Source organism: Sus scrofa, chromosome 6 (genome assembly GCF_054392235.1).
Source record: "Sus scrofa isolate SSC_HxYL_T2T_F1_AM1 chromosome 6, Sscrofa_HxYL_maternal_Yorkshire_Landrace_v2.0, whole genome shotgun sequence".
NCBI lineage: Eukaryota > Metazoa > Chordata > Mammalia > Artiodactyla > Suidae > Sus > Sus scrofa.
Genome location: NC_139388.1, coordinates 113868914 through 113895995, shown reverse-complemented (window position 1 = coordinate 113895995; position 27082 = coordinate 113868914). Strand labels below are relative to the sequence as shown.

Genomic DNA, 27082 nt, shown 5'->3' with positions numbered 1-27082 from the left:
CTTTTTATCCTCCTTACATATATTTTACTTGTTTTCAATAATTAGGCTTAGGTTACTTATAAAGATTTTATTGTATAAAGCTATTTTTCTGGGTGACATATTTGGTAACATTAATTTGACTAATAAATGCAGGTAGAATAAAAGTAGTATGTTTGCCTTACAGTTAATGTTGATAACTCTAAGACAGGTCTATTTTAATTAAGCCAACAACAAATTCACACTAGCTTTAATGCTGAATATCTTCCCCCACATCACATGAACCTGAAAAGCATAAGGTTAGCTTCCCCCTTATCCACAGTTTCACTTTCTGCAATTTCAGTTACCTGTGGTCATCCTCAGTCCAAAGATAGCAAATGGAAAATTTACAATGAACAATTTGTGCATTTTAAATCGTGCACCATTCTGAGTAGCATGGTGAAATCTCATGTTGTCCCACCCAGGACATTATCCTTTTGTCCACATATATTTGCTGCATATACTACCACATGTGAGTACAGGGAAAAAGAGTATACCTAAGGTTCAGTACTACCCATGGCTTCATGCATCTACTGGGGGTCTTGGAATGTATCCCCCTGTGGATAAGGGTATGAATACTGTAATTTTGAGAATTTTTGTGAATACTAAGTTTATATAAGCATCTGTTTAAGTCAATCAAATGGTGCTCTTTTACAAATTAATTTTGTGATACCATTGGAAGATAGAAAATACTACACATCTACAACATACTTATGTAGATACATGCAAACATATAAACAGACATAGAGACCTTAGTTTCATTTTTAAATTTTAACTATGAAACAGGTACAATAACGTAAAATTCACTAGTTATAAATAACATGATTATAAATAACTTATCATACAGTTGGAATAAGTTAAGTTTATCTGATCATATGACTAAAGATTTTTGTATTAATATTGGTAGAGAAGACACTTACGATTTGTATTTGTCCTTGACAAAAAAATCTTATGGAAACTATGCAACAGTTTTTTTTTTTTTTTTTTTAAGCCTCTTCCTTCATTTTTTTTTCTTTTAGTCTGAGGAACTGGGGATGATCTAAATAAGAGTTTCCAGAGAGACCAGCTAAAATATTATCCTTGCTGTATATGCTACATAATCTCAAAGGATATATACAGGGAAATAATGTAAGTTCCTCCAAGGAGGACTTTGAATTGTTTCTGGAGTTACATTTCTGGCTTTGCAAGGATTTGTTAAGATGAGAGCAGTTGCTTTCAATACCTCAAGGAATTGAGTTTTAACATAAATGACATCATAAGTTGGTCTACCCATCCAATTACATTAACTTCAATTTTCTTAGGGGAGAAGTCTTTTTAAAAATTCCTATCAGGCTATGAATATCAGCTTCCAATCTCTGACCAACTTTTGATCATAAAGTTACCTAAAAAAAATCCTTTTATGTATCCTGCTAGTGTTTTAACTGGAACAAATATTTTTGGCAGTACTGAATTGCTGCTTGGATTCAAGAGGCATTCCCCAAGGAAGGTACAAACATATTTTATTCCTCTCTCTCTACAGGCACTTTAGACAGAGATCCCAGACTGCTGACTCTGGTAAGAATTTTCACCCTTAGCCAGCTTCTGCTGTTTTTCCAAGATCCCATCTGCAGGTTCTAAGTGGTGTTTGAGGGTTTTGTTTTGTTTTGTTTTGCTTTGTTTTGTTGTTTTGGGGGATTTGGGGGAGACCTCGGGGAGGGGGTGTTTATTTATGGCCACATCCACAACAATCAAAGCTCCCAGGCCAAGAATCAAATCCGAGCTGCAGCTGCAACCTACACCCACCGTGTAGGATCTTTAACCCACTGTGCTGGGTCAAGGATTGAACCTGCAACCACCCCAGAGACAACACAGGATCCTTAACCAGCTGCACAATAGTGAGAATTCCCTGAGTAGGGTTTAAAGTGGAGAGTGTTATCTCCAACATTTATCAGAATTTGGCAAGAGTTTTTTTTTTTAATTAATTATAATTTTACCAATTTTTAATTTTAGTTTCACCTTGGGTAAGGGAATTACTAATAACAGTTTACTGGAGAATCCCTCAGGGTCCCATCCACTCCAGGAGGGACCCATATGGGGGCCCCCTCTTGGGGACAGATAAAGGGGCACCTGAGCTGAAGAATTTGCATAGCACCTTTGAGGACAATCTTTTTTCCAGTGTCCCAGTTGGTTACAAATGAAACATAGATCCCTGGGCTATTATTTTGATGGTTGGCCCCTAGAAGGGTACACTGTTAGAAGGGCAGGAGGGCAAAGCAGGTGTGACTTTAGCTCTTCATTTGGAGAGACAGTAGCTGTACAAGAGAGTCTGGCCAGCCTGAGCTCCTCCTCCTGCCCTGATTCCCCTTCCCGTGCAAACCAAGGTGGAAAAGGCACAACATTCAAGGAACAGAGTGAGAAAGGCAGCACCATCTGTGCTTGCCAAAAGAAGGCAACTCTGGCATGTTTTTCATGCTGGGCTTTCCACGCACGGCCCCTTCTCTCTTGGTCATCTCGCTCCCACAGAGGACCAGCTTGAGAGGTGTAGATTGGGAACACATGTGCCTGAAACCCCCCTACCTTGACCTACAGCACACCCACTGCTGCTTTGCTACATTGGCCTCCCCCTAATTTCAATGTGTCTTGAGACATAAAAATGCTGTTTTGCCTGGGGCCAACTTGGAAGCAGAAAAAAATGAGGGTTTCAACTAATTTTCTATTTAAAAGAAAAAATTTATTATAGTTAGTATAGCTGATTTACAATGTTAGGCCAATGTCTGCTGTACATCAAAGTCATCCAGTCATACATATATATTACATTTTTTTTCTTATATTATCTTTCATCATGGGCTATCTCAAGAGATTAGCTATAGTTCCCTGTGCTATACAGTAGGACCTCAGTGAAAATAACATTCATCATTTTAGCTTCTCATCTAGATTTTTTTCTTACAAAAAACAACACACACTGGCAGGTTTTACCCTCATCTCTAGCATAACATTTGACCCCTGTGGCAGAACAGAATAGAGTCAAATAACTCTGTTTTTCTTTCGAAGGTGGTGAGATAGGCTTTCTCTTCCCACCAAGGGGCCCTTCCTTGTCCTTCAAGTCACTGTCAGTACAGTGACCCTGGATTCTCCTCCTCAGACCACGCTCATCCATCAGAGTAAACACATCAAAGTGAAATTGTTGAGTAGCTACTTTCATATGTATGGAAAGGAAGATCTCATATTTTAGTGGTGGAGCTAAGACAAGTAGAAAATAAATGTTTGACCAGACCAAGTTTTGCACTGGATAGTCGGTTCAAACCAAGCAACTTAATGCACATCCCTGAGTTCAAAGTCATACTCTGGAAAATGGAGACGGTAACACCTTTCGCAGAAGTTTGTTGGGAAAATTAAATTGGATGACATATTTTAACCTGAATAACACAATGTCTAGATATCATAAAACATTTTTATGCCACCGGAAAAACAACAACAAAAAAAAATATGTAAGTTGGACTTCGTCAAAACTGAAAATTTTTGTGCTACAAATGATACCATCAAGAAAGTAAAAAATGACCCACAGAATGAGAGAAAACAATTGCAGATCCTATATCTGATAAAGGCCTTGTATCCAGAACATACAAAGAATTCTTACAACTCAATAAGAAAAAAAATAAGTAACTCAAAGTAGTAAGCAAAGGATCCGAACAGACATTTCTCTTAAGTTTATAAATGACCAATAAGCACAAGAAAAAAGATTAGTTATCAGAGAAAGGCAAATTAAGACAACATTGAAATACCACTTCATACCCACCAGGATGGCTATAATCAAAAAGAGATAGGATAACAAGTTTGGTTGAGGATGTGAAGAAACTGGAACCCTCACAAATTGCTGGTGACAATATAAAATGGTGCTGTCACTTTGGAAAGAGTTTGACAGTTCCTCAAAATGTTTGAGTTCCTGTAACACTCAGTAATTCTACCCTTAGGTTCATTGCCAAGAGAAATGAAAGATATACATCCACACAAAACCTTGTACATGAATTTTGCTCATAGCAGCATTATTGATAATAGCCAATAAATGAAAACAACCCAAATGCCCATCAATTGATGAGTGGGTAAGTAAATTACATAATACAATGGAATATTATTTAGGTATAAAAAGGAATGAGTGATACATGCTACAACATGGATGAACCTTGAACACATGCAACATGAAAGAAGCCAGTCACAAAAGTTTACATATTACATGATTCCACTTATGAAATGTCCAGAATTGGTGAATCTATAGAAATAGATTAGCGGTTGTAGGGGGCAAGGGAAGTGTTGTTGAGGGAAGGAAAGGAGGATGACTGCTAATGGGTGTGGGATTTCTTTTGGCAGTGGTAAAAGTACCCTAGATTATGTTGATCCCCGCACAATTCCATGGATATACTAAAAAACACTGAATTGTACACTTTGGGTAAATTTTATAGTATATGATATAGCTTTAAAAAAAATGTTTCTTTAAAAAAGGAAAAATGTGTCAGGGTTGGAAGTGGTCTTAGACGTCATCTGGCCCAATCCATTCTTTTGCAGATCTGAAAGCTAAAGTCCAGAGAGTTTATCAGGTGGCCTTCCTAAGGGAGCACAGATGTTCAGGACAGATCAAAAACTAGAAGCCAAGTCTCCTGAGTTCTGGAATGGGGGCTTGTCCCTCATAGAGAATGCAGCCCCTACACACCTGCTGACAACAGCGCTCTTTCAGTGTTTTCTGACTTGCAGGTGAAAGCTCACCCAACTGGCATAATAGGACAAGGATTACACCCGAGCCAAACACTGCCAAAGAGGACCAATCATCAACTACTCAGCAAGTGCTTTTTGGAGCCCTCCATGAACCAGGCAGCTTGAAGAACTGGGGAGGAAACAGTGAGCAAAACAAAATGTTCCCCTTTTCATGGAGCCTGGATCTCAATGGTGATAAAAGCTCATCTTCAAATCACTGAGTGTTATGGACTTCACATGGACTATCTCACATCCTCACAAGTGGTTACTTCCTTTTGGGTATGCTTATTGTGGGCACACCCTAGGTACTCTTTTTGCGCTCATTTTACTGACGGGAACACTGAGGCTCAAAGAGGTTAAATAGCTAATCTGAAGTCAAAGAGCTGATAAGCAGTGTAGTCAGACTTCAATTATGATCCTCTGACCCCAGAACTATGCTTCTAACCCCTATGCTGGTCTATTAGTAATCCAAAAAATAAGTAAACGACAACCATTACAATTAATGATTAGCAGACACAGTGGTCTGAGGGATATGCTGGGAGAGGCATTTAGGTATCACGTAGATGAAGCGATCAATCTTTATGGGAACCAGTCTCTTGTGGGTACCTAAATGTGAGATACCATTTAGGCTGAAAGCTGAAGAATGAGGAGCCACCAGAGGAGTAGGAAGAGAAGGCTGGGGGTGCTAGATGTGTTGCGGTTGTGAGGTTGGGGCACGGGGGAGGAGGAAGAAACAAAGCAAGCAGAGCCTGGTGGGGCCATGGAAGTGAGTTTGGATTTCATTCCAAATGTAATGGGAAACCTCTGGACAGTTTTAAGCAAGGTGATATATGAGTGATAACATCTGATATGAAATCCCTCTGGCTGCTAAGTAGAGATTGACAACAGAGGGATGAAAAAGAAGCAGAGAAACCAGTTGAGAATGTATCACTGCAGCCCAGATGAGCGATGCTGGCAACTAGGACCAGGTAGGAGCAATGGACATGGAGAGCAGGGACCAATTCAAAATGAATAGTGGATAGAAGTTCCCCAATGGCTCAGTGGGTTAAGGATCCAGCATTGTCACTGCTATGGCTGGGGTTCAGTCCCTAGCCTGAGAACTTCCATATGCCACAGGCATGGCAAAAAAAAAAAAAAAAAAAAAAAAAAAAGTATACCAAATAATCCCTAATAAGGGATTGGGCCTGGGAGATGGGGAGAGGAAAAACGGATGACTCAAGGACCCTGGCCTGGTGCTCTGCGTGGGTCCATGAGGTCCCCAAGCAAAGACCATGCCTTTATTTTTCACATTCTATGCTTTGAACTCTGGGGCTTTGCTGACCCTGGAGGGACTGCTCCTCCCGGGATTAGCCAACTCCTAGAGATAGTAAACAACTTATCCAGAGGTGCTTTTCAAATACAAACCAAGCAACCCACAGCCTACACCCCCAATACCTCCTTTATCAGTTCTCACACTCCTGGCCACTCTTCGCCAGCCCGCAATTCCTTTCCTCCTGCCCCACTGACTAGACTTTGTTCCTCCCTGTGTGGCCCACTGTGGCAGGGTATGGCCCCTCTGCTTGGGAACTATGAGTACCAAACTGTCTCTTCAATGGCAGCTGGCTCTAACTATTCCTCACATTTTTCTGTGCATGTACTATGTTTTAAAACTCCCCGCTCAGAGAGTCCTCATTGTGGCTCAGTGATTACAAACCCGACTACTATCTATGAGGACGTGGGTTCGATCCCTGGCCTCACTCATTGGGTTAAGGATCCCAAGTTGCTGTGGCTGTAGAGTAGACCAGCAGCTGCAGCTCTGATTCAACCCCTGGCCTGGGAACCTCCATATGCCTCAGATGCAGCCCTAAAAAGCAAAAAAATAAAAAAACCAAACTCCCCACTCAGTCAGAACCCCAGTTTTCGGGAGGCAGACACAGAGGAGTGAGGGTGGCAGGGTGTGGGAGCAGAGTGCTTGCTGCTCCCTTACAATGATCTTCCCTGGCTTGACATCAAGTGAGCAAGTCTCTTCTGTGCCCCGGAAAGAACCACAAGAGTCTTGACAGGGCAAGCTCCCTCCCTTCCCCGTTCCAGCCCCCAACCCCAGTATCTTCACTGGTATCCCCTGGGCTGAGAATCGGAACTGGATTCATGCTCACTGTCTCCATAACACAAGATGGAAGAAGCCCTTCTGCTCTGGGCTGGGAATGAGGCTCCAAATTATGTGCTCACAGCACTACTCGCTCCCCACAAGCTTCACTTGGACACACAATGCTATTGATATTGCAGATATTATTTTAACAATAGCTTCCAAGGTAATTAAGCCAGTGAACATCTCTGCCTGGGGAACCATAGGCAGGGGCTGTGAGAGGGTGGGACAGGGGTGACTGAACATACCCACACTATTAAAAGAGGTGAGAATTAGCAGAGGCACTTAGAGGGATTTCCAAGAGTTGTTAAAGGTGATCAAAGCCTTTTCTTCCTCAATAAGACCTTAATTGTGCTGAGAGTTACCACAATTAAGCAGTGGGTAGCAAATAAAATGCCCTGGCTCTTTACAAAGTGAAGCAAGGAAATTGTGAAACTGGGTTTCAGCAAGCGAGATTTTCCAACTACTGCCAGAAAAGTTCCCAGAGTACTAGATTCTGAGGCAGGGTGAGTATGGAGGCAAACACACACCACTGTATCCACTCCAAATCTTGGAAAATGGAAAAGGTCTGGGCAGAGCCACTGACCCAAGGCCTTTAATGTACCAATGGGAACAATGGGGCCCAAGAAGTGATGGCCACTCAGCTGGGGAGTGGCCTGTTTCCAGTTGAGTGGGACTCATTTGATCTTGCAGCTCTTTCCTCTCCCCAGCCCAAACCACGTGCTCCCATTGCCAGGAGATGGCCCAGGCAGGTGTCAACAGGCAGCCTTCTCCCAGGAAGACTGGGGGACAGGGCAGGCCCCTCAGGCTTCCCCAGCACTCTGGACTCTCAGCATCATCATTCTCTCCTTACTAGTGCCTGAGCTGCTCAGACGGCTGACTCTTAGTTATCTGTGAATTTCCATGCTCAGCATCATGCCTGGTGCACATTCCATAAGTATGGGCAGAAGGAGGAGGGAGGGAGGAGGAGAGAGAGGGAGGGAAGGAAAGAAAGAAAGAAGAAAGGAAGGGAGGGAGGGCCCCCAGGACCACTGCGCCTGGCTTCCAACCTTTCCCTCTGTCTTTCCCCATCCAAGCTCACTGTCCTGTTTGCTTAAGCTCCACCCTCTGCTTTACAAGATGTCATCCAAATTATCTGACCAATCAACTTTTGCTAATGAATTAATAAACTGCACTGACAAATCTAACTTGAAACAAAAATATGTGTGTATGTGTATTTAGCACATCCTAAATCTAAAAAAAAAAAAAAAAATGCCTGCAGCAAACCCTTGTAGGAGAAATACCAGAACCCCTCAAACAGGCATTTACACCCTAGAAAGAGGGGAAGTCTCATTTATTAATCCAGAGAAATTAATCATATGTAGGATCCAAAGTGGAACCATGCCTGATGCTTCTCCGATCTAAGAGAAGGAATCTCTCATCATAGCTTAAAGCTGGGCTTTCCGATACAAAATGCAAACTATTCATCCCGCCCAGGTAACATCAGTACCATTGAAACATCAGGGGAAAACACTCAGATCTGACTAATGACCCAACATTGGCTTATCAAAAAATTGCTTCGCAAATCCTGGATCTGAGTGTCTTTTTTTCTAAAATGAAAACTCATTTCATAATAATCTATCACTAAAAAGGTTATCTTGTTGATTCTGCCAAAAAATCAAATGCTTAACCTTTATTACATGGGTTTTCAAGGACCTACATCTCTTACATCACAGAAATGAATCTTTTAGGCCCTTCTGTGTTTGATGACTGGGTGCTATTCTATTAAAAAAAAAAAAGTCCAAAAACCCCAAAGAAGAGAAAACTTTAAGGAACTCTAGCACTGTGAACCATATTTGCTTTCATTTCAAATCACCTTGTATATTTACTTGAAAGCAAAATGGTAATAATAATTCTTTGCCAAACAGGAACTATTAAGCAGTTCATTTCCCATTTTTGTTTTATTTCTAGAACGCTTAAGGAGGGGTTATAGCCCTTAGGAGAGTATATCCCCTTGTCCTGATTATTTCAGAGGAAATTCTTCCCTCTACACTTTTCCTTCACAAGTGAGGGTTTTTTGTGATCACCACCTCTGCTGTTACCTTTGAAGACCAGAGAATGAATAGATTCCAAATGCAGGTGGTACCTTATCTAAAAGAAGATGCAATTTATGCTCTTCTTGAAATACAAGGACAGTTCCCAAAGCGTCCACGTGGTCCTTCTCTCCCGAGGGGCGGAGGACAATTAACACTTCGCACAGATGCTGCAGAAACCAACCTGAGCTGGTTGGTGCTGCCTGTGTGGTGACAGGTGAGCATAAATAGGCATCCACTATGCTAGGACCACCTGCGGACCTACATTCCACCTGTCCTGCCAGAGAGATTGATAGCTGTATCATGGGGAGGGGCTTTATTGTACTTACATCCACTCAAAAGCAGGAAAGGGTTGTGAGCATATTGACAGATAAAATTTGCCCCTCTCACACTCCCAAATATGCAGCAGAAGCTTTCACAGAAGGCAGCATGGGGATATTTAAAAGTCTGGATTTTAGAATTTGCAATGTCAGGTTTGATTCTCGGCTCTTCACTTACTAGCTATGTGTTGTGGACAGGATGCCTATCATCCCAAGCCTCAGTTCCTCCACCTGTAAAGTAAGCATACTGTCCCACTTAGCTTACCGGGCTTTGAGACACTCAAGTGGGAGAAGGGAGGTAAAACTCCATAAATGCTATCATTCTCCTGGAGGTCAAGGCCAAAGGCACCAAAATCCATTCTGCATACACAAAGCTATCTTTGCATACCAGTCCTCAGCAAGCATATTGGAAGTGAATTTCTGGAGTAACTGTCTTGTGTCTCTTGTCTGAATTGCATCTGAATATTGAATCCCTTTGATGGGTCTTACAGAAGTCCTGAAATCATGTGGAAAGCCCCAAAATAATAGGTCTAGAGGAAACCTCAGACATCGACTCCACTCTGCAACAGAATACCCTTCGACAGCTTCCTATTGCCCTTGAGAAGAAATCAAAGTGCTGATCACAACGTATGCAACCCCCACCTAGCCTATGTTTTCCTTCATGTCCCATAATCCAATCCAACCTCTTTGTTGCTGCAGAGCCTGTACAAGAGCAATCTGTCTGACCTGCTTCTCTATCTCATCCCACCCCATCTTTTCCTCACCAACTGCTTCTTATCCTAGTCTCAATTTAAACAACTTTCCTCAAGAAGCCTTCCTAACTCATCAAACCTGCTCTTATCTTTCCATAGCACTGTACAATTACACTTCCCACTTTCTAAAATGCATCACCTCAAAATTAGCTTGTAATGTGAGTCTAATTTGCTATTCTATACAATCCAAAAGGACATGTTAGTTAAGTTAGGTTGAACCATCTGGTCTACCTATGTTACAGGGGAAGCTGAGAGGGACCCAGAGTGGTGAAGAAACTCACCCAAAGGTGCCATGTATCTTCAGTTGCAGCCAAGAATTAGAATCCAGTTTTCCTAATGATCAGTCCCGGGGTTCTTCCCATGCAACCCTCCCCCTTTCTGACAGTCCTTAACTCCTAATTGTCACAATCTCTGCACTTCAGATTGGTTCCAGACATGGACCTTGCTTTAGTTGAGGTTGTCTGACATCCACCTTTTCCATTCTGTCTAAGGATAAACAGGAAGACTGCCATTTTTGCATCTCTTGTGGACATGCTGGGATTCTGATTTGGTCGCCACACAGCTAAGCACATAGTTAGCATGTAGGAGCACACACTACCCCAACTGCTTTGCTCAGTGCCTTAAAAAAGGGAATGCCACATGACAATATCGCCTGGGTGTAACCATTGAAATGGCCTTCTTTCCCCAGTGAGGAAACATCCCAAATGAGTGCAAACTTCCCTCCAGTGGTGTCATTTTCAACGAAGCTTGCCTGTGTCATTTGCAGTTAGGGGTTCATTGGTCAGAAGTGTTTTCTAGGGATCTACACGAGGGAAACCATTAGAGAGATACTCAGAGCCGCCAGCTAGCCCAAAAGTTTAATCCACTATATTAACTGTAATGATGGTAGGCAGCTGCTAAGAGAGGAAAGATAAGAAAGCGAAAGAAGGCCAGCAATGTACCAACACACTCACATGAAGTTTTAACAAGGGCCCCAGTACTGGATTTAATACAATCACGGCATTAATCATCTCTTCCAAACGACAAAAAACACCTTTAAAACTCTTTAGATAATGAAAGGACCTGAAGAGACAATTCAATAAACCCATATGTCTCCACTGTCAACTACCATAATGGAATTCTATCATCACTTTTATTTTTGTGGAGGGTGGGCTGGAGGAACTCCAAGCTCTTGGGGGTAACTTTCAGGATCATTTCTCAGCCGGACAGTTTCATACATGAATCCCAAAGAATGGTGACATTCTTCTTCAGAAAGCATTGGGTAGTATAGGAATTCTCATCTCTACAACCAAAGTCATCAAAAATAAATCAGGACTTAAAAAAAAAAAAAAGGGGTCATTGTAAAGGGCCCCGGATTCACACTTGTTCATCCAGTGAGTTATAGTGTGTCATCTGTGCCAGTAACTCTGGGTTAGAAAGCAGCCAAAGCAATATCTGCAGTACAAATTACAGACTTTGATCCCAATGTGCCCGTTAGAACGGAGAACTAGGTTTGCTCTCTTTATTTTATAACTCCAAATGTTTCAGAGTGAAGAGAAGAGAAAGTGTACGGAATCCTTCGGTTCCCTCTTTATCCATCTCTAAATGGGATCTGAGGACTTTGTGTGCTTACCTCACCTTTTATCCAGCCTGCAGAGCGACTCATCTGCAAGCCCAAATTACCTCGCCAAAGTATTCTTCGGAGAAATAATTAGCCACACACCCCTCCTCCGCACACTCTCCCGCATTCCTCGGGAGGCCCAGATGCCTGACATAAATCATTTAGTCCTGAGCCCTCACACACACCTTTCCCACTGGATTCCATAATTGGCAAAGTAGTTGCCAACTGGGTTTAAAGTGATTTGAAATTGTTTTCCATCCAGTCTTGCTGATAGCAAAAGGTTTCCCCTTTACCTCAAGCATGAGTTACAGTAACATGATTGAATGTAACCAGTTATTCAGTTCAAGCTGTGATTCTGATACAGTATAGACAATATGAATTCCCCAGAGCTCAGTGAGGCCATCTCAATGGTCCGTTTAAGTCCAATTCAATTAGACTCACTATGGTTCTTAGACTTCCTTAGGTATGTTTGCAGCAGCCCTCGGGGTTGAATGTGAGACTGGTATTCATCTAGGACTTTTAAATTAGGTCTCAGGTGTCATCATTCTAAATGAATTATTACAGTGGTGTGTTCACACTGCTATAGTTGAAGTTGTGTTAGCATCTCCCCTCAACCATTTTAATCCACTGTGGAACAGAACTTGTCATGTAAGGTCTCCACCAGAGAGTGACTTGTTCCTTGAAACCCAGTTTTTAAAATAATTGGTCTACCAAGTAAACACTGTGATATGCATTTTTGGCAGAAGGGGGAAAAGACCACCTTAATTTATTGGCGGTTTTGTTGTTTGCATCCTTGTTTCACTTTGAGCACATGAAAGAACAGCTTTTAATATTTAATTTTCTCACATTTAACAGACTGAGTTGTAAATGCATCCCCATTTTTTTTGGGGGGGAGGGGAAGGGAAGCACCAGACCTAAAAGGAAAGTCAAGTTAATGTATTGGTGGGCTTTCTTGTTTCAAAATTTCCTGTTTTCTTCCTCTATAATCTCTCCTTCTGGAGCTTCCACTAACATTTTCTTCCTTCTTTTAATTTCCCGGGCTTTATATGAGCCCCAGTGATGACATCAGCAAGCATGTGGGAACATCTGTCAGTGTGTAGCTATTTCCGACACATTCAAAAGTACATGCTCATTTCCCCATGCTAGGGCTGCCTAACAAACTATAGCTTCGAGCAGCGTGACAGTGACATTAATACCATAGTAGAGGGATCAGCCAGCCTAATGGAGAGAGCACCCTATGCATGTGTCATCAATAACAAACCACACGCTGGGCAGAAAATAAAATAATTACAGAACCTACTTTTCTTTATCCAGGCAATTCAGATACTATGGCAGTGTTCCAAGTTCCCAAAAACCAAGGGGTTGCAGTAATCAGCCTCACTCGGAAAATGTATGCAAGAGAGAGTTTAAAACAACAGAGCCATGAAATTCAGAACAAAGTGACAACAGGTGAGCAGATTAAATGGGGCACTAAATGGGGAGTACATAAATCAGAATCATGGAATGTGAACACATTTTAGGGCTTATTATTTGTTCTTAATGAAAGCAAAACTGAACTGGGAAACTGATATTTCTACATGCTATCTCTTTAATTGGACCTGTGACTTTTGTTTATAAAGAATATAAAAGAGGTAATATTTCGTAGTTACACGGTAAATTTGAGTAACTGATCTGGAAAGCTCAGGTCTTCCAACCATTCCAGACAGCTAAATTATTATACAAAGAGACTCTAATGCTCATACACAAAGCTTACTTTTAGTCATTAATATAAAGTCTTAAGCAAAATCATAATAGCCCTCACATTGCATGCACATTGGAGCAAGTAGTGAAAGACTGCTCAAAGTGGTTGAAATGATGGAGAAAAATGCAAACTGATTTCAGTGTTGAAAATTAGTGCTACTGATTTAAATGGATGGTCAAATTTTTTTATTTCGTAAATACATTTTTAAGATGGCACATACATTAAATATTCACCAAGCTAAACTTTCTCACTGCAAGGATTTTGGGTTTCTCTAATTGGATTCAGATAATTAATCAAACTAACCCTATCTCAGGTTCATTGCTCTTGCTATTCCCCCTTCATGAAAAGGTCTTGCCCCAGATAGGCACAGTTTCCTCATCATTAGCACAAGGTCTCAGCTCAAATATCATCCCAAGAGCATCCTTTCCTGACTGCCCTAGCCCGTGTAGCCCCTCCTCACTCTCACAGTCCATCCCATTACCCTGATGCATATTCTTGTGAAATTAGTACTTAGAACTACCTTGTTATTTATTTTCTGATATGGCTCCCATCTCTTCTCCTGTTAGAATTTGGGCAGGAAAACCGTCTTTTTTCACTTCTGTATCCCCAGTGCCAAGATAGTACCTAGTACACAACAGTGAGTGAATGAGCGTGCGAGTAAGTGAAGCACCTACACACACACACACACAAGGTGATAAGAATTCAAGTTAAACTACACTGACACAAACTTACCTATGCTTTTTTTTTTTTGGTCTTTTTGTCTTTTCTAGGGCCACCACCCATGGCATATGGAGGTTCCCAGTCTAGGAGTCTAATCGGAGCTGTAGCCACCAGCCTACACCACAGCAACAGCAACTCGGGATCTGAGCCGCGTCTGCAACCTACACCACAGTTCATGGCAACGCCAGATCCTTAACCCACTAAGCAAGGCCAGGGATCAAACCGGCAACCTCAGGGTTCCTAATCAGGTTCACTAACCACTGCGCCACGACGGGAACTCCAATGCTTTTCTAATATGAAATATGGGCCTGTTCCTCAAAAGACGAATTGGAGAGTTGGTACTTTCAAAGATCATCATGAAATGTGTAAATAATGTGATGTAAAATAATAGTGAGGATGGTCAAAGAATAAAAGAAGCAATATGGACCACTCACCAATGCAGAACATCAAATTCCTAGGTTATCATCTTGGTTTCCATGGTGTTGGAGTCTGACTGGGTACCCATATGAGCTAAAATTGAGTGCCCAGTAGACACCATGAATACAAAGGAACAGTCAATCCTATGGGGTTTCTAATTTCAGCATTATGGAAAACAAGATATCTTAGAATAGAATCCAGAAAAGTGCTTAAAAAAATTATAAAAGCCTTTTTCTTTTCTCTTAAATTGTGGTAAAATGTATATAACATAAAACATAACATCTTAGCCATTTTTTAGCTGCACCAGTGGCATACAGAAGTTCCCAGGCCAGAGATTGAACCTGTGCCACAGCAGCAACCCAAGCCAAGGCAGAGACAATACCAGATCCTTAACCCACTAGACTACCAGGGAGATACCATCTCAGTTATTTTTAAGTGCACAGCTCAGTGACATTAAGTACATTCACACTGTTATTCAACCATCGTCACCATTCATCTCCAGAATGTTTTAAATCTTGCACAAGTGAACCTCTGTGCCCATTAAACTAACTCCTCAACGCCCTCTTCCCTCACCCTTTGGCAATCATCATTCTACTTCCTGTCTTTATGAATTTGACGACTCTAGGTACCTCGTGTCCGTGGAATTTTACAGTATTTGTCCTTGTGTGAGAGGCTTATTTTAGTTAGTATAATGTCTTCAAGGTTCTTCCATGTTGTAGCACATGTCAGAATTTCCTTCCTTTTTAAGGCTCAATAGTATTCCGTCATGTGGATACACCACATTTTGTTTATGCACTCATCTACTGAGGGACATTTGGTCATTCCCAAGTGGGGCTTTTGGCTATTGTGAATAATGATGCTATGAACAGGGGTGTACGATTATCTATTAAGGAGTTCTAGTTGTGGCTCAGCAGAAACGAATCTGATTAGTATCCATGAGGACGCAGGTTCGATCCCTGGCCTCACTCAGTGGGTTAGGGATCTGGCATAGCCAAGAGCTGTGGCATAGGTTGCAGATGCAGCTCAGATCCCACATTGCTGCGGCTGTGGTCTAAGCCAGCAGCTGCAGCTCCAATTCAACCCCTAGACTGGGAACCTCCATATGCCATGGGTGCAGCCCTAAATATATATATATACACATATAGAAATTTCTTTTACTCCTTTTGAGTGTATACACAGAAAGAGAATTATATGGTACTTGGACTACATGGTAATTCTATTTTTAGTTTTTTGAGGAATTGCCATATAGTTTTCCATAGCGTCTACATCACTTTGCATTTCCACCAACAGTGGGATTTCCCCACAACCTCATCTACACCTGTTATTTGCTGTTGTTGTTTTTAGTAACAGCCTTCCCTTGGATAGGAAGTAGTATCTCATCATGGTCTTGATTTGCACTTTCCTTGCTTACTGATGTTGAGAACCTTTTCACATGCTTTCTGGCCATTTGTATATCTTCTTTGGAAAATATCTGAGTCCTCTGCTCACTATTAATCAGGTTGTTTGCTTTCTTGTTTTTAATTACAGGAGATACTTATATATTCTTTTTAGATAATTTCAGAAGCACATATTAATATAAATGTACATATATATGCATATATGTGCAAATATAAGACATGTTACATATTCTTTATAAATTATCAGATATATCATTTGCAAACATATCTCCCATTCCATGGACTGTTTCTTCACTCTGTCCTTTGATGCATAGAGATGTTTTTAATTTTGACGTAGTAAAAATCCTCTTTTTTTTTTTGGCCATGTCCACGGGGCCAGGGATTGAACTTGCACCACAGCTGTAATCACAGCCAAAGTGGTAACAACACTGGATCCATAACCTGCTGAGCCACGAGGGAACTCCACAAAAAGCATTTTTTAAATGTATGGCTAAGCTGGTGAGAAAAAAGGGGGTTCTTAAAGCTGAATATGATGAGAAATCTCAGACTCAAGAGGTTAACCTGAGACCACCTGGGGGTATATATGCATTCCTGGATGCTTAAATCCTGAGTCCTACCAGTATGAGGTGTCAAGAAGCAAATAAAACCTGAGGCCAAGTAAGGAAGGGGACATATCTTAAAAGTCAAGACTTCCCCAAAGTGATGCCCTCAGTGGGTGTGTTTCTTATAAAGGTTTCCAAGAGAGAGATAATGGAAATACTTGTATGTCTCAGCCTTGGCTCTGGCTAGAGCATAAAAAAGGAAGATTCTCCCTTGTTCATGCATGTTTGGAGCCAGAATTCATCATTGTCTAAGCCCGAGAAAACTTAAGCTAAAAGTTAACTTTGAAGTGGTCTTGGTCGATGGATCTACAAATTCTCTCTGACAAAACACAGTTTAAACCTCAAAGAACAAATAATATTGCAAAGAATTTGAGTTTACAATCACTAGACACATGAGAAAACAAACCACAAGAAGGAATGAGGACAAACAGCAAACCATAGATATTTCAACTGCAAATCTGCAGCTACTAAAACAGTAATACAGTTACTAAAAAATAAATATATTTACAGGCTTAGATGAATTTTTAATGTTTTTCCAAATTAAAACAAAGATTAAGATGTTATCAAAGATTACCAATAGGTATAGGAAAGAACTAAACAGAGCTTCTAAAATGTAAAACTGGAATTGGAAAAAAAAATCAATGGATAAAAAAACTGCCATTTAAAAACAACTGAAGAAAAAAATATAGAAACTTGAAGAGCAAGATGAATAAATTTCCAAGAATGCAAGACAAAAAGAAGCAACAAGGAAAATGTGAAAGATAGGATAGAGACCAAAGACATGGAGGAAAGAATGAGATCCAAAATAAACCCAATCAAAGTTTCAATAAAAAAATGAGAGGAGTTCCCATCGTAGCATAGCAAAACGAATCTGACTAGTAAACCATGAGGTTGTGGATTCGATCCCTAGCCTCCCTCGGTGGGTTAAGGACCTGGCATTGCTGTGGCTGTGATGTAGGCCGGCAGCTGTAGCTCCGATTTGACCCCTAGCCTGGGAACTTCCATATGCCGCAGGTGCGGCCCTGAAAGGGAAGGAAGGAAAGAAAGGAGAAAGAAATGAGAGAAAATGGGGGAGAAGTATCCAGAACTGCAAATTATCTACCACCCTTCAGATTTGGGAAGCACAACAAATCTCAAGAAGGATAAATAGACATAAAATTCACTAATCACATCAGAGAGAAGGATACCAAAAACAAAGCAAAGGTCTTAAAAGCAGCCAAGGAGAAAAGATAGTTTACCTACAATTAAATTCATGGAAAGCAACACCGACAGTAGAAGACAGTAGAATATCTTCAATGAACTGAGAAACAAATAACTCTCAAACCATAATTTAAAGGGCAAATAAATACATTCTCCACAAGAAGAAAACAATGGAGGTATTTTGCACCAATTGGCTCTCACAAAATGAAATTCTAGAGCATATATTTCAGAAAGAATGCAAATCATACCAGAGTAGGGTCTGGGATGCAAGAAGGCAAGAAGGATTGTACAAAAGCATATTTATAAATCACAGCACCTACATGTAATGAGTGTACACACAGCTTAAAATTCTGATTAGGGATTTAAAAATCAAGTTGGAATTTTTTAAATAAAAATCTATATAAAAAGACACACCACCTATATAAATCCAATGTGGAAATATAACAAGATATTTGAGTAAATTTAAAAGGCAAGTTGCAGAATTGTACATATGATCCATTTTTTTGGCTGCACACACAGCATGTGAAAGTCTCCAGGCCAAGGTTAGAACCTGCACCACAGCAGCAACCAGAGCCACTGCAGTGACAACACCCGATCCTTAACCTGCTGTCCCACAAGAGAGCTCCCGATCCATTTTTTGTTTAAAAAAGATAATTTTTAAGGGTGTGGAGTGCCCACTGTGGCACAATAGGATGGGCATTGTCTCTGCAGCTCCAGTACAGAGGTTCCATCTCTGGCCCCACATAGTAGGTAAAGATTCCAGCATTGCCACAGCTCTGGCACAGGTCACAACTGTGGCTCAGATTGGATCCCTGGCCTGGGAACTCCCTATGCTGTGGGGCGGCCAAAAAAGAAAAAAAAAAAAAATTAAGTGTGTGTGTATATGATTAGACTCGCATAAACACACACATCTATATAAAATGCATAGAAAAAAATTTTGGACACATGGGAAACTTCACAACCACGCATTTTGCGTTGTTAGAAATTGTTTATACAGTAAGTATGCATTCCATTTATAATAAAAGAAATAAAGGAAAAAAATTTAAGTGCATTTAAACATTAGAAGGAAAATAAATAAGACAAACAAGAGGGAATAAGATGAAGGTCATGAAAAAGAATCAAGTGGAAGTTGGCATAGAGCGATTAGAAAAGAAAAAAAAATTCAGAAATTGGGAAACACAAAGACCAAAAAGGCTATGCAAATGTTGTTCCTATTTAACACTTATGATTTTTTAAAAAAAGGCTCTTTTATTTACAGGATGCTTTTGGGTTTTCTTGTTTTTTTAAATGTGTGTTGGTATGTTGCCAAAGTGCTAGATTTCTCTGCAGCTAATTAAGACCCTTGTCTGGATTTGGACCCTGGAGATAAAGGTTAGAACTGCTGGTGGGGCTTTCAATGGTTTTAACTGTTGTTCTTTGTGCTCCAAAAGCTTAACTCTTCAATTGCCAACCTGAAAAACAGTGCCCCCCCCACAACTTCCTATTTAAATCTTGGTCCATTTAACCCCTCATTAACTCATTGGACCTCTTCAATTGAATTTACATGTTGTTTCTTGCAGCTTTGGTATTTTTCCAGAGATAATGCTGCCTGGGAACATCATTTTGTCTCTCCTATGGCTAGTTAACATCGGGACCCTGATTTTCCAAACGGCCACAGCTTTTCAGGATTAAAAACCCTGCAAGGAAGGTGTTAATCAGAGCAACACCTAAAACAATTGGACCCAAGGTACTGTCTCAAATCCTGAGGTAAAAGCAGCCTGAAAATATCCAGTGGCTCCCAGGCATCAAAAAAAGTTATGAAAACCAAACAAGGAAATGGGCAGGAAAGACCTAGGCAGGAAATGAGGTAACGAGTCATATAAATCCTCAAGTCTCACCACTGTGTGTATTAAGAAGGAAATGAAAGAAAATAAGTGTGCCCTTCCATACAGCTTAATTTATAGCAGAATACAAAAATAATCTGCTAATGAAATTTTTGAGAGCTTCAGTCACACAATTAGTTATTAAGTTTTCAAAAGAAAATATAAATTAATGGTATGGCTAATTAAAACTTTGGCCTAAAATACTGTAACCCAAATCACTTTATTCTTGGCTAATGAAAAATAATATAACCCCCTATTGAAGACCTCCTCAAAGGTTGCTTGGCCACATGTACAGTTCTCTTGATCTTTGGCCCTTTTGTTCCAATCCAATAATCCCAACATATCAGACCTTCTCCATTTGTTTCAAGCTATGAGAAGTCACTCCTTTTCCACTATGTGACTCTTCATCTTCACATCTTCGAGTGGCTTTACACATAGCAGAGTAGACAGGTCCCTGATATTTGCAGGAGTCCCCCCAAAATCTTCTGAGAATGTCTTCTGCACCCAGGTTTCAAAACACCTGAAACATCACCACTGAAGAGATATTTAGCTAAAAGTAGAATTTGAAGCTCAAGATTTCTTTGATTCAGGTTTCCTTTAAATTTACAAATATTGTGGGAGGAGGAGCATTACAGTTGTTAACATTACAGCTTGAATTAATGCATTAGGGACACCAACCACCCGAGACCTGGGACAAGACTTTGCTTAGTCCTGCGCTTCAATAAAAGCTGAAGTGGTTGGGCTAGATCCAAGTGTTTCATCAAAGGAGGGGTTTAGGTGAGAGGAGGCCAGAACCATTTCCTAGAGAGGACATCTGTTGTAGCACCCATCACACAAGAACCACCTCCACTTCTTCCTGCATCCTCCTCCCCTTGCCCACCACATCTGCCATGCCCTAGACTCCAGCTAAGAAATCTCAGAAGATGATTCCAGCAAAAACATTCTATGCTTCTAGAATTTGATTCAAGGTTTCTTAATTAGCTATAGTTATGGGCTTCTTTGCTTACCTAATGAAAGCTATGAACCCTGTGACTAATCTGTGTAACTTTGGCTGCTCTTGAAAAGCCATCCCAAAATGTACAGTGGCTCAAACATGACAGCAGCTTATTTTCCACTCATGTCAAGTCCAAAACAGGTGCTCCTGCTCAGCAGGAGGCTTTCCTCCAAGTGGGGATTCAGGAACTCAGGTTCATTCCCATCTTAGGGCTCTGCCAGCGCTTTTTTTTTTTCTTTTTTTTTTTTTTGTCTTTTTGCCATTTCTAGGGCCACTCCCGCGGCATATGGAGGTTCCCAGGCTAGGGGTCTAATCAGAGCTGTAGCCTCCAGCCTACGCCAGAGCCACAGCAACGTGGGATCCGAGCTGAGTCTGCAACCTACACCACAGCTCACGGCAACGCCGGATCGTTAACCCACTGAGCAAGGGCAGGGACCGAACCCGCAACCTCATGGTTCCTAGTCGGACTCGTTAACCACGACGGGAACTCCTGCCAGCTTTAACATATACCTTCCAGGTCAGTGTGCTCTTAGGCATTGAGCCTGCAGAGAGGAATGGTGGGAGACGGGTTAAAGGTCAGGCCTGGAAGTTGTACACAGAACTACCCCGAAGCCCTTACCTGTGTCTTGGGGTTTGGGCACATGAAGTTAAAAATTCCCTGGATTATATCCTTTGTTTCCTGAGTAGCAATGGCTTAAAACCTGAGCACTAGAAAGGAGCAAGAGAATCAGAAAAAGGAGATAAAGAGGAGCAGAGCCACCTTCCACCCTCAGGATTTTACCTAGAGCCAGTTTTCCTTAAGTCATGGGGTAAATAATGGATCCTCGCCGAAGTTTTCAGCCCTTCTTATAAAATTTTAGATAGAGATAGACATTTATATGTATTATATGTTTAGTAGTTATACATGGTTATTTATCAAATAAATATATGTAAAAATATGCAAATGTGCATGTGTATATATGTATGTCCGTATACACACATGTGTGTGTGCATGCGTTTGTCCAAAGGGACAAATCTCATACATTCAAAGTTGCCACAGTAAATATCAGAAAGCATGCAGTAAATTATGAAGAGTCATTCAAATGGTTGTTGAAAATGATTATTTTACTTGGAATTTTGTGTGTGTGTAACGTCTTTTAAAGTGCTACACTTTGGCAAATACCCAAGGTTATGTCCAAATTAATGATGTGAGTGTCTGCATACTCAAGCTGTTATTCAAACAACGAGAGTCAAGTTTTAAAGAGGCTTTCAAATCTACTGAAATGATTCTGTGTTAAATGTGAATCCAAGATATAATGCTTATTAAGCAGAACACAGAAATAACTTATGTGACATTCATTTCAGCCAAGGAATTTTTTTTTAATTTTTTAAAAGAAAGAAAAAGAGGACCCAAACAACACTTTGGATCAAATGGTCCTAACACACATACTAAGAACATTCCACTCAAGAGCAGCAGAACTGACACTCTGCTCAAGTGCACATGGAATATTCTTCAGGACAGGTCATATAGAGGTTTTTCAAAAAAATTAAAAATAGCACAAACATATGAGATAGCAATCCTATTTCTGGGTATATATCCAAAAAAGTAAAATTATTATCTTGAAGAGATGTCTGAACTCCCACATTCACTGCAGCATTAATCACAGTAGCCAAATATGGAAACTACACCTAAGTGTTTGTCAACAGATGAATGAATGAAGAAAATGTGAAATACACACACAGAGAAATGTCACCCAGCCTTTAAAAAGAAGGAAATCTTGCCATTTGCAACAAAACAGATAAATCTGAAGGACACTATGTTAAGTAAAACAAGCCAGACCCACAAAGACAAAAATCACACAATCTCATTTTTATGTATCATTTTTTTTTAAAAATCAGACTTAAAGAGTAGAATGACAGTTACCAGAGGCTGGAGGGTGGGGAAAAGGGGACATGTTGATCAAGGGGTAAAAATTTTCAGTTGTAAGATAAGTAAGTTCTGGAGACCTAATGTACAGCCTGGTGCCTACAGTTAATAATAATGTATTGGATACTTGAAATTTGCTAGGAGAGTAAATCTAAGGTTTTCTCAGCACACATACACCAAAAAATGGTAACTATGGAAGATAGCAGTTATGTTCATTTGAATGTGGAAATCATTTCACAACGTATACATATATCAAAACATCACATTGTACCCATTAAATATGAACAATTTTTACTGGTCAAAAGTAAATACATAAAAATAAAAGTCCCTTGGGCTATACATAACAATATTTCATTACTTATACTTTTTGGAAGTTCTGAGATTTTTTTTTTTTCCTCCACTATTATTCTTAGGATGTGATCCCCCGGTACATATAATTAGAACCTAGATCACTTCTGTGGATTTTTGCTACCAATGAGTATAAGCTTCCATCACTGCTCTAAGAAACACACAACTCAGGTTCTTGTCTCTGCAGACGGTACCAACATCATGTTAAGAAGACAGGTTGACTGAAACAATTCAATGTTGACCTTTGCTCAGTGAAAAAAAGGACCCTGTTCACAATTTTATGTTTAATGTACTCTGTACATTATAGGTATGCAATAATGCTGATTAAGTGAACAGCTGTAAAAGACGCTGCTGGTAAATAAATTCTGAAGTCTTGGCTGTAATTAACGTTTTAGATGAGGATGATAAAAATGATAGCTCAACATTCAACATTTGTCAAAAAGCTTGCAGCCTGAAGGGCAATGTTACCAGTATGTAATTACATAGCATCGCTATAATAACTAGTTGAGTGAAAGGAAATTGATTCTGCATATTTTTTTTAATCTATGCAGTATGTACTCATGTAAAGCTTAAAGTGGTTTAAACACTGAGGTGATTTACGTAAAAGCCCAGCAAGTATGACAGGAAGTATATTCAGATGGGAAAGGTATTGTCAACTGCAAATATAAATGCACTTGTATAGTCTTTTTGGTGATCTTAATTTTATTGCTCTGAACATAAACATTTATATGGTGAAGGAACAAAAAAAAAAGCTTCATTTTTTTTCAAAGCACTTTCCAGGTATGTCGCTTACAGGATAACTTACATCCTAGAATGGCACCGTAGGCTTCACATGATGCCAGGTTTACACAACCACCTCTTTACCAACAGTCTGAATGCCTGGATTATGCAATAACAGAATCCAGAATTTAAAGAAGAAAAAACCCGATGAGATGCATTTAACACATTAATTTTTTTCCACGGAATGTTAGGTCTCTATACTTGGTACTATCTAACTGCTGGCCGTTTTTCTGCTGTTGCATCCAACATATGTGTTATAATTATCTGTTGGTATGTCTCAGCCACTCCACTGTCAGCTCCCTGAACACAGAGACTAGGTCCTCCTCCAGGTATCACGCCTGACAAACAAAAAGCTTTCCAAAGTGCTTATTACGTGAGTGAATGCTGTGATCCGATTATTTGCTCTTTAGGGTCTCTCTGAAATTGATAGTTACAATGTCAACCTCAGGTCCCTTCTGTCCTTTTTTGAGTCATCTTATCCAGCTCAGTACCAGCAGACAGCATTTTTGGAGCATGTGTCATTGGCAGGCACTGTGCTACACACCCCTAAATGCTTTCTCAGTTAATCCTTAGCACAGCCCTGGAGGGTTGTATTATGATTATCATTGTCTTCATTCTCAAAAGAAATAGCTGAAGTTTAAAGAAGTTAAGTAAATTGCCCGAGGTTACACAGCTAGAAAGAGGCCCAGAGAAGAGTTAATTCTCTATCTGTTGGATTCCAGAGCTTACATGTGATTTTAGGCATTTCACTAAAATTCCAAACTGGAAATGAGCCAAAGAAAAAGCCTAGTGCCCATTAGGAATGGATAAAAACCATCTTGCCTCTAAGGGCCCTGGGGCTTGTTAAAATTCAGGGAGTTCTTCATCTGGTCCATCATTTGTGTCTCTAGATGGCAGCCCTGAGCTTGGGTTTCTAAATGAGGGACTGAACCTTAGAGAGATGATCCCCGGTAGGTAAGCCAAGGTCTTCACTGAAAGAACAGCTATAGGTAAGGGAGTGGAGACAGCAAAAGCTTTCTCCCAGCTTTAAAATGATTTTCTGTAGCAGTGGTTCTGCAGTTCTATACTGGAAGCCAGTACAAAACCAGCATTCAATTAGGGGATATCACCTTTACAGAGCTCTAGGGGGAGAGAACTATATTAATTAAATTTAACCACTGTTGAATTCATCAAACTCTGCCTATGCTTATCAGGAGCATCACCATAAAAAGCACACTGTCTGGGAGCAGCCAGAGGAAGAATCTACTACATTACATGATCCAAGGGAGGCCAGAAGGCCCACAGCCTCTCTCCCAGGCCCCACTTAGCCTGCTCTGCGAACTAAACCTTCCACAACTGATCCTTCTCACAGCCCCCAACTTGGGCCAAGCCCCTACCTTCCACAGCACCTTTTAGAAACATGTAGGTGACATCGCATAGCATTCATGAGAGAAGACGAAAATGTGAGCTGAAGAAAGATCCTTCTATCCTTCCAGCTCAATTCCAGCACTCTAGCATGGTCTCTGGGGTGTTCAAAGAGAGAAACGTGGTCATTCATCCAGATCCTAGAAGGGATTCCTACATGAGGCAGAATATGGGAAGTGGTGACCTCTAAAATGGGACTCTTCATTTCCATGAGTGCTAAGTCCCTGTGTGGCACAGAGTCCTGACAATCCAGGTCTTCAGACAAAGGAGAAGTGAGGCCTTTCTGTCAGGTTACTCCAAGGACAATTTGCAAGCATCGCTTTGTCACCTAAATCACATCATCGACTACAGTTACTCCTTGTTAAGATGAACTTTATTTCTTTGTTGAGTTATTTATTTGTAATGCACCCTTGCTTCACAGAAAATCTAGAGTGACTATAAAGCACAATGGACAAAGCAAGAGTGTCAAAAATGCAGAGACTTTTAAAAACCTCCCAAATCCTTGCGCTAAGCAGCGCGGTCCATAGTACTTACATGGAGCGATAGCGACATCCAGTGGTCAATTAAGGTGTTCCCAGATGAGGTTTGTAATTTCCCCTCAACCTAGAACTAATTATAACTAGAAACATTATTTTTTGAGCAATTCAATTTGAGCTCTTCTGAACTTCAAGGCCTGAATTTTGTGTCCTCTATCTCCCAGCTTGCAGCTTTAACGTCTGCAGATAGTCTTTGCTCAAATGTAGGAAAAAAGAGAGCTCTCTACTGCCTCATCTATAAAATGGAGCAGGTAATAAACTACCTGCCAAATTGGAGCCAGCAATGAGTTGCCACGGGAAGCACAGTGTATAAGGACGGCCATAAACGTGCACGGGAGGAAAAAAGGAGAGAAGGAGTTCCATAAGTCAAACAGAGAACAAAGAGAGGAAAGCTGAAAGAATGAGGCCAGATTAATGCTCTCAGGCAGAGAACTGTATTGAGGGCAAGGGCTGTGGCTGATTTGCTGCTGTATCCCAGCGTGATACCCAGTGTAGAGCAAGTACTCAGATACTTTTTCACTCTGTGAGTAAATGAATGAGTGAACTGAGAATTTTCTAGGCAGTCTATTCCAAAAGGTCTGCCAGATAAACATTATGTGGGTCTGCTCAGCCTAGTTCGGATCCAGAGGTTGCCCCTCAGGATCACATCCGAAGACTGGCAGGAAGAATAAAAGACTCAGAATGACCTTCCCGGTCTGAGAAGAAAACAGGCTAGAAGAGCAAGCAGCATGAAGGACTAAAGCAAAATAAATTCTACGTCTGTGTCATTTACGCTGAAAATCTACATATTGGGCAATCTCATTCGCTGAGGTCATGGCAGGCATTCAGTGGCTGACCCTCTACCAGGTAGAGACCCAGGATGGTGAGATAGGAGCAGCCCTCAGGGTCACACGCTTTACAGCTTTCTCTTTGTTGTAAAGGTCATGACAACTAGATGTATCAGAGGTCAATCTGAGGACACTTTGTGCACTTGGGCTCTAAATGGCTTTGCAATAAGCTATAGCTTAGACTGTTTATCTCATTTCAAATAAAATATTTGTAACAAGAAAACTGTCTTAATTATAAATAATTTTCTTTCTTTCTTTCCTTTTCTTTTTATTTTTAGGTCCACACCTGCGGCTTATGGAAGTTCCCAGGCTAGGCATCAAGTTGGAGGTGCAGCTGCTGGCCTGCACACAGCCACAGCAACACCAGATCTGAGCCACATCTGCGACCTACACCATAGTTTCGGCAACGCTGGATCCTTAACCCACTGATCAAAGCCAGGGATCAAACCCGCATCCTCATGGATACTAGTTGGGTTCTTAACCTGCGGAGCCACAACAGGAACTCCTAAATAATTCCCCTTAATAAAAGTTTAGGAGCCAATTACATAGGGAAAATCTCTTCATTGTTTAGAAGCTTTTACTACTAAATATGCCTGCAAACAATGCAAAATATTTCAAGATATAGTCCAGATAATCTTATTCTATTCCCTTCTGGATCTGGACCTTTTTGAGGGGAGGAGAGGGTATTAAAAAAGAAAAAAAAAGTCTTTATATCAAACAGCATTTTTGCAGAGCCTGT

At 40.7% G+C, this 27082-nt stretch overlaps 1 protein-coding gene across 13 annotated transcripts in view; it reads right to left on the bottom strand.

Moving 5' to 3' along the window:
- Positions 1 to 27082, bottom strand: part of LOC102159243 (uncharacterized) — a 360278-nt gene that overhangs the window by 285638 nt on the left and 47558 nt on the right. Inside the window, exons 3-4 of one of the 13 annotated variants that reach the window (XR_014807782.1) lie at positions 21162 to 21250; positions 16990 to 20082 (exon numbers count right to left, since the gene is read on the bottom strand). The exons of the other annotated variants lie outside the window; for them this stretch is intronic. The gene's annotated coding sequence lies outside the window, so the exon portion shown is untranslated. Of the gene's footprint in view, positions 1 to 16989; positions 20083 to 21161; positions 21251 to 27082 lie in introns of those variants that run through there. 13 annotated transcript variants of the gene reach the window in all.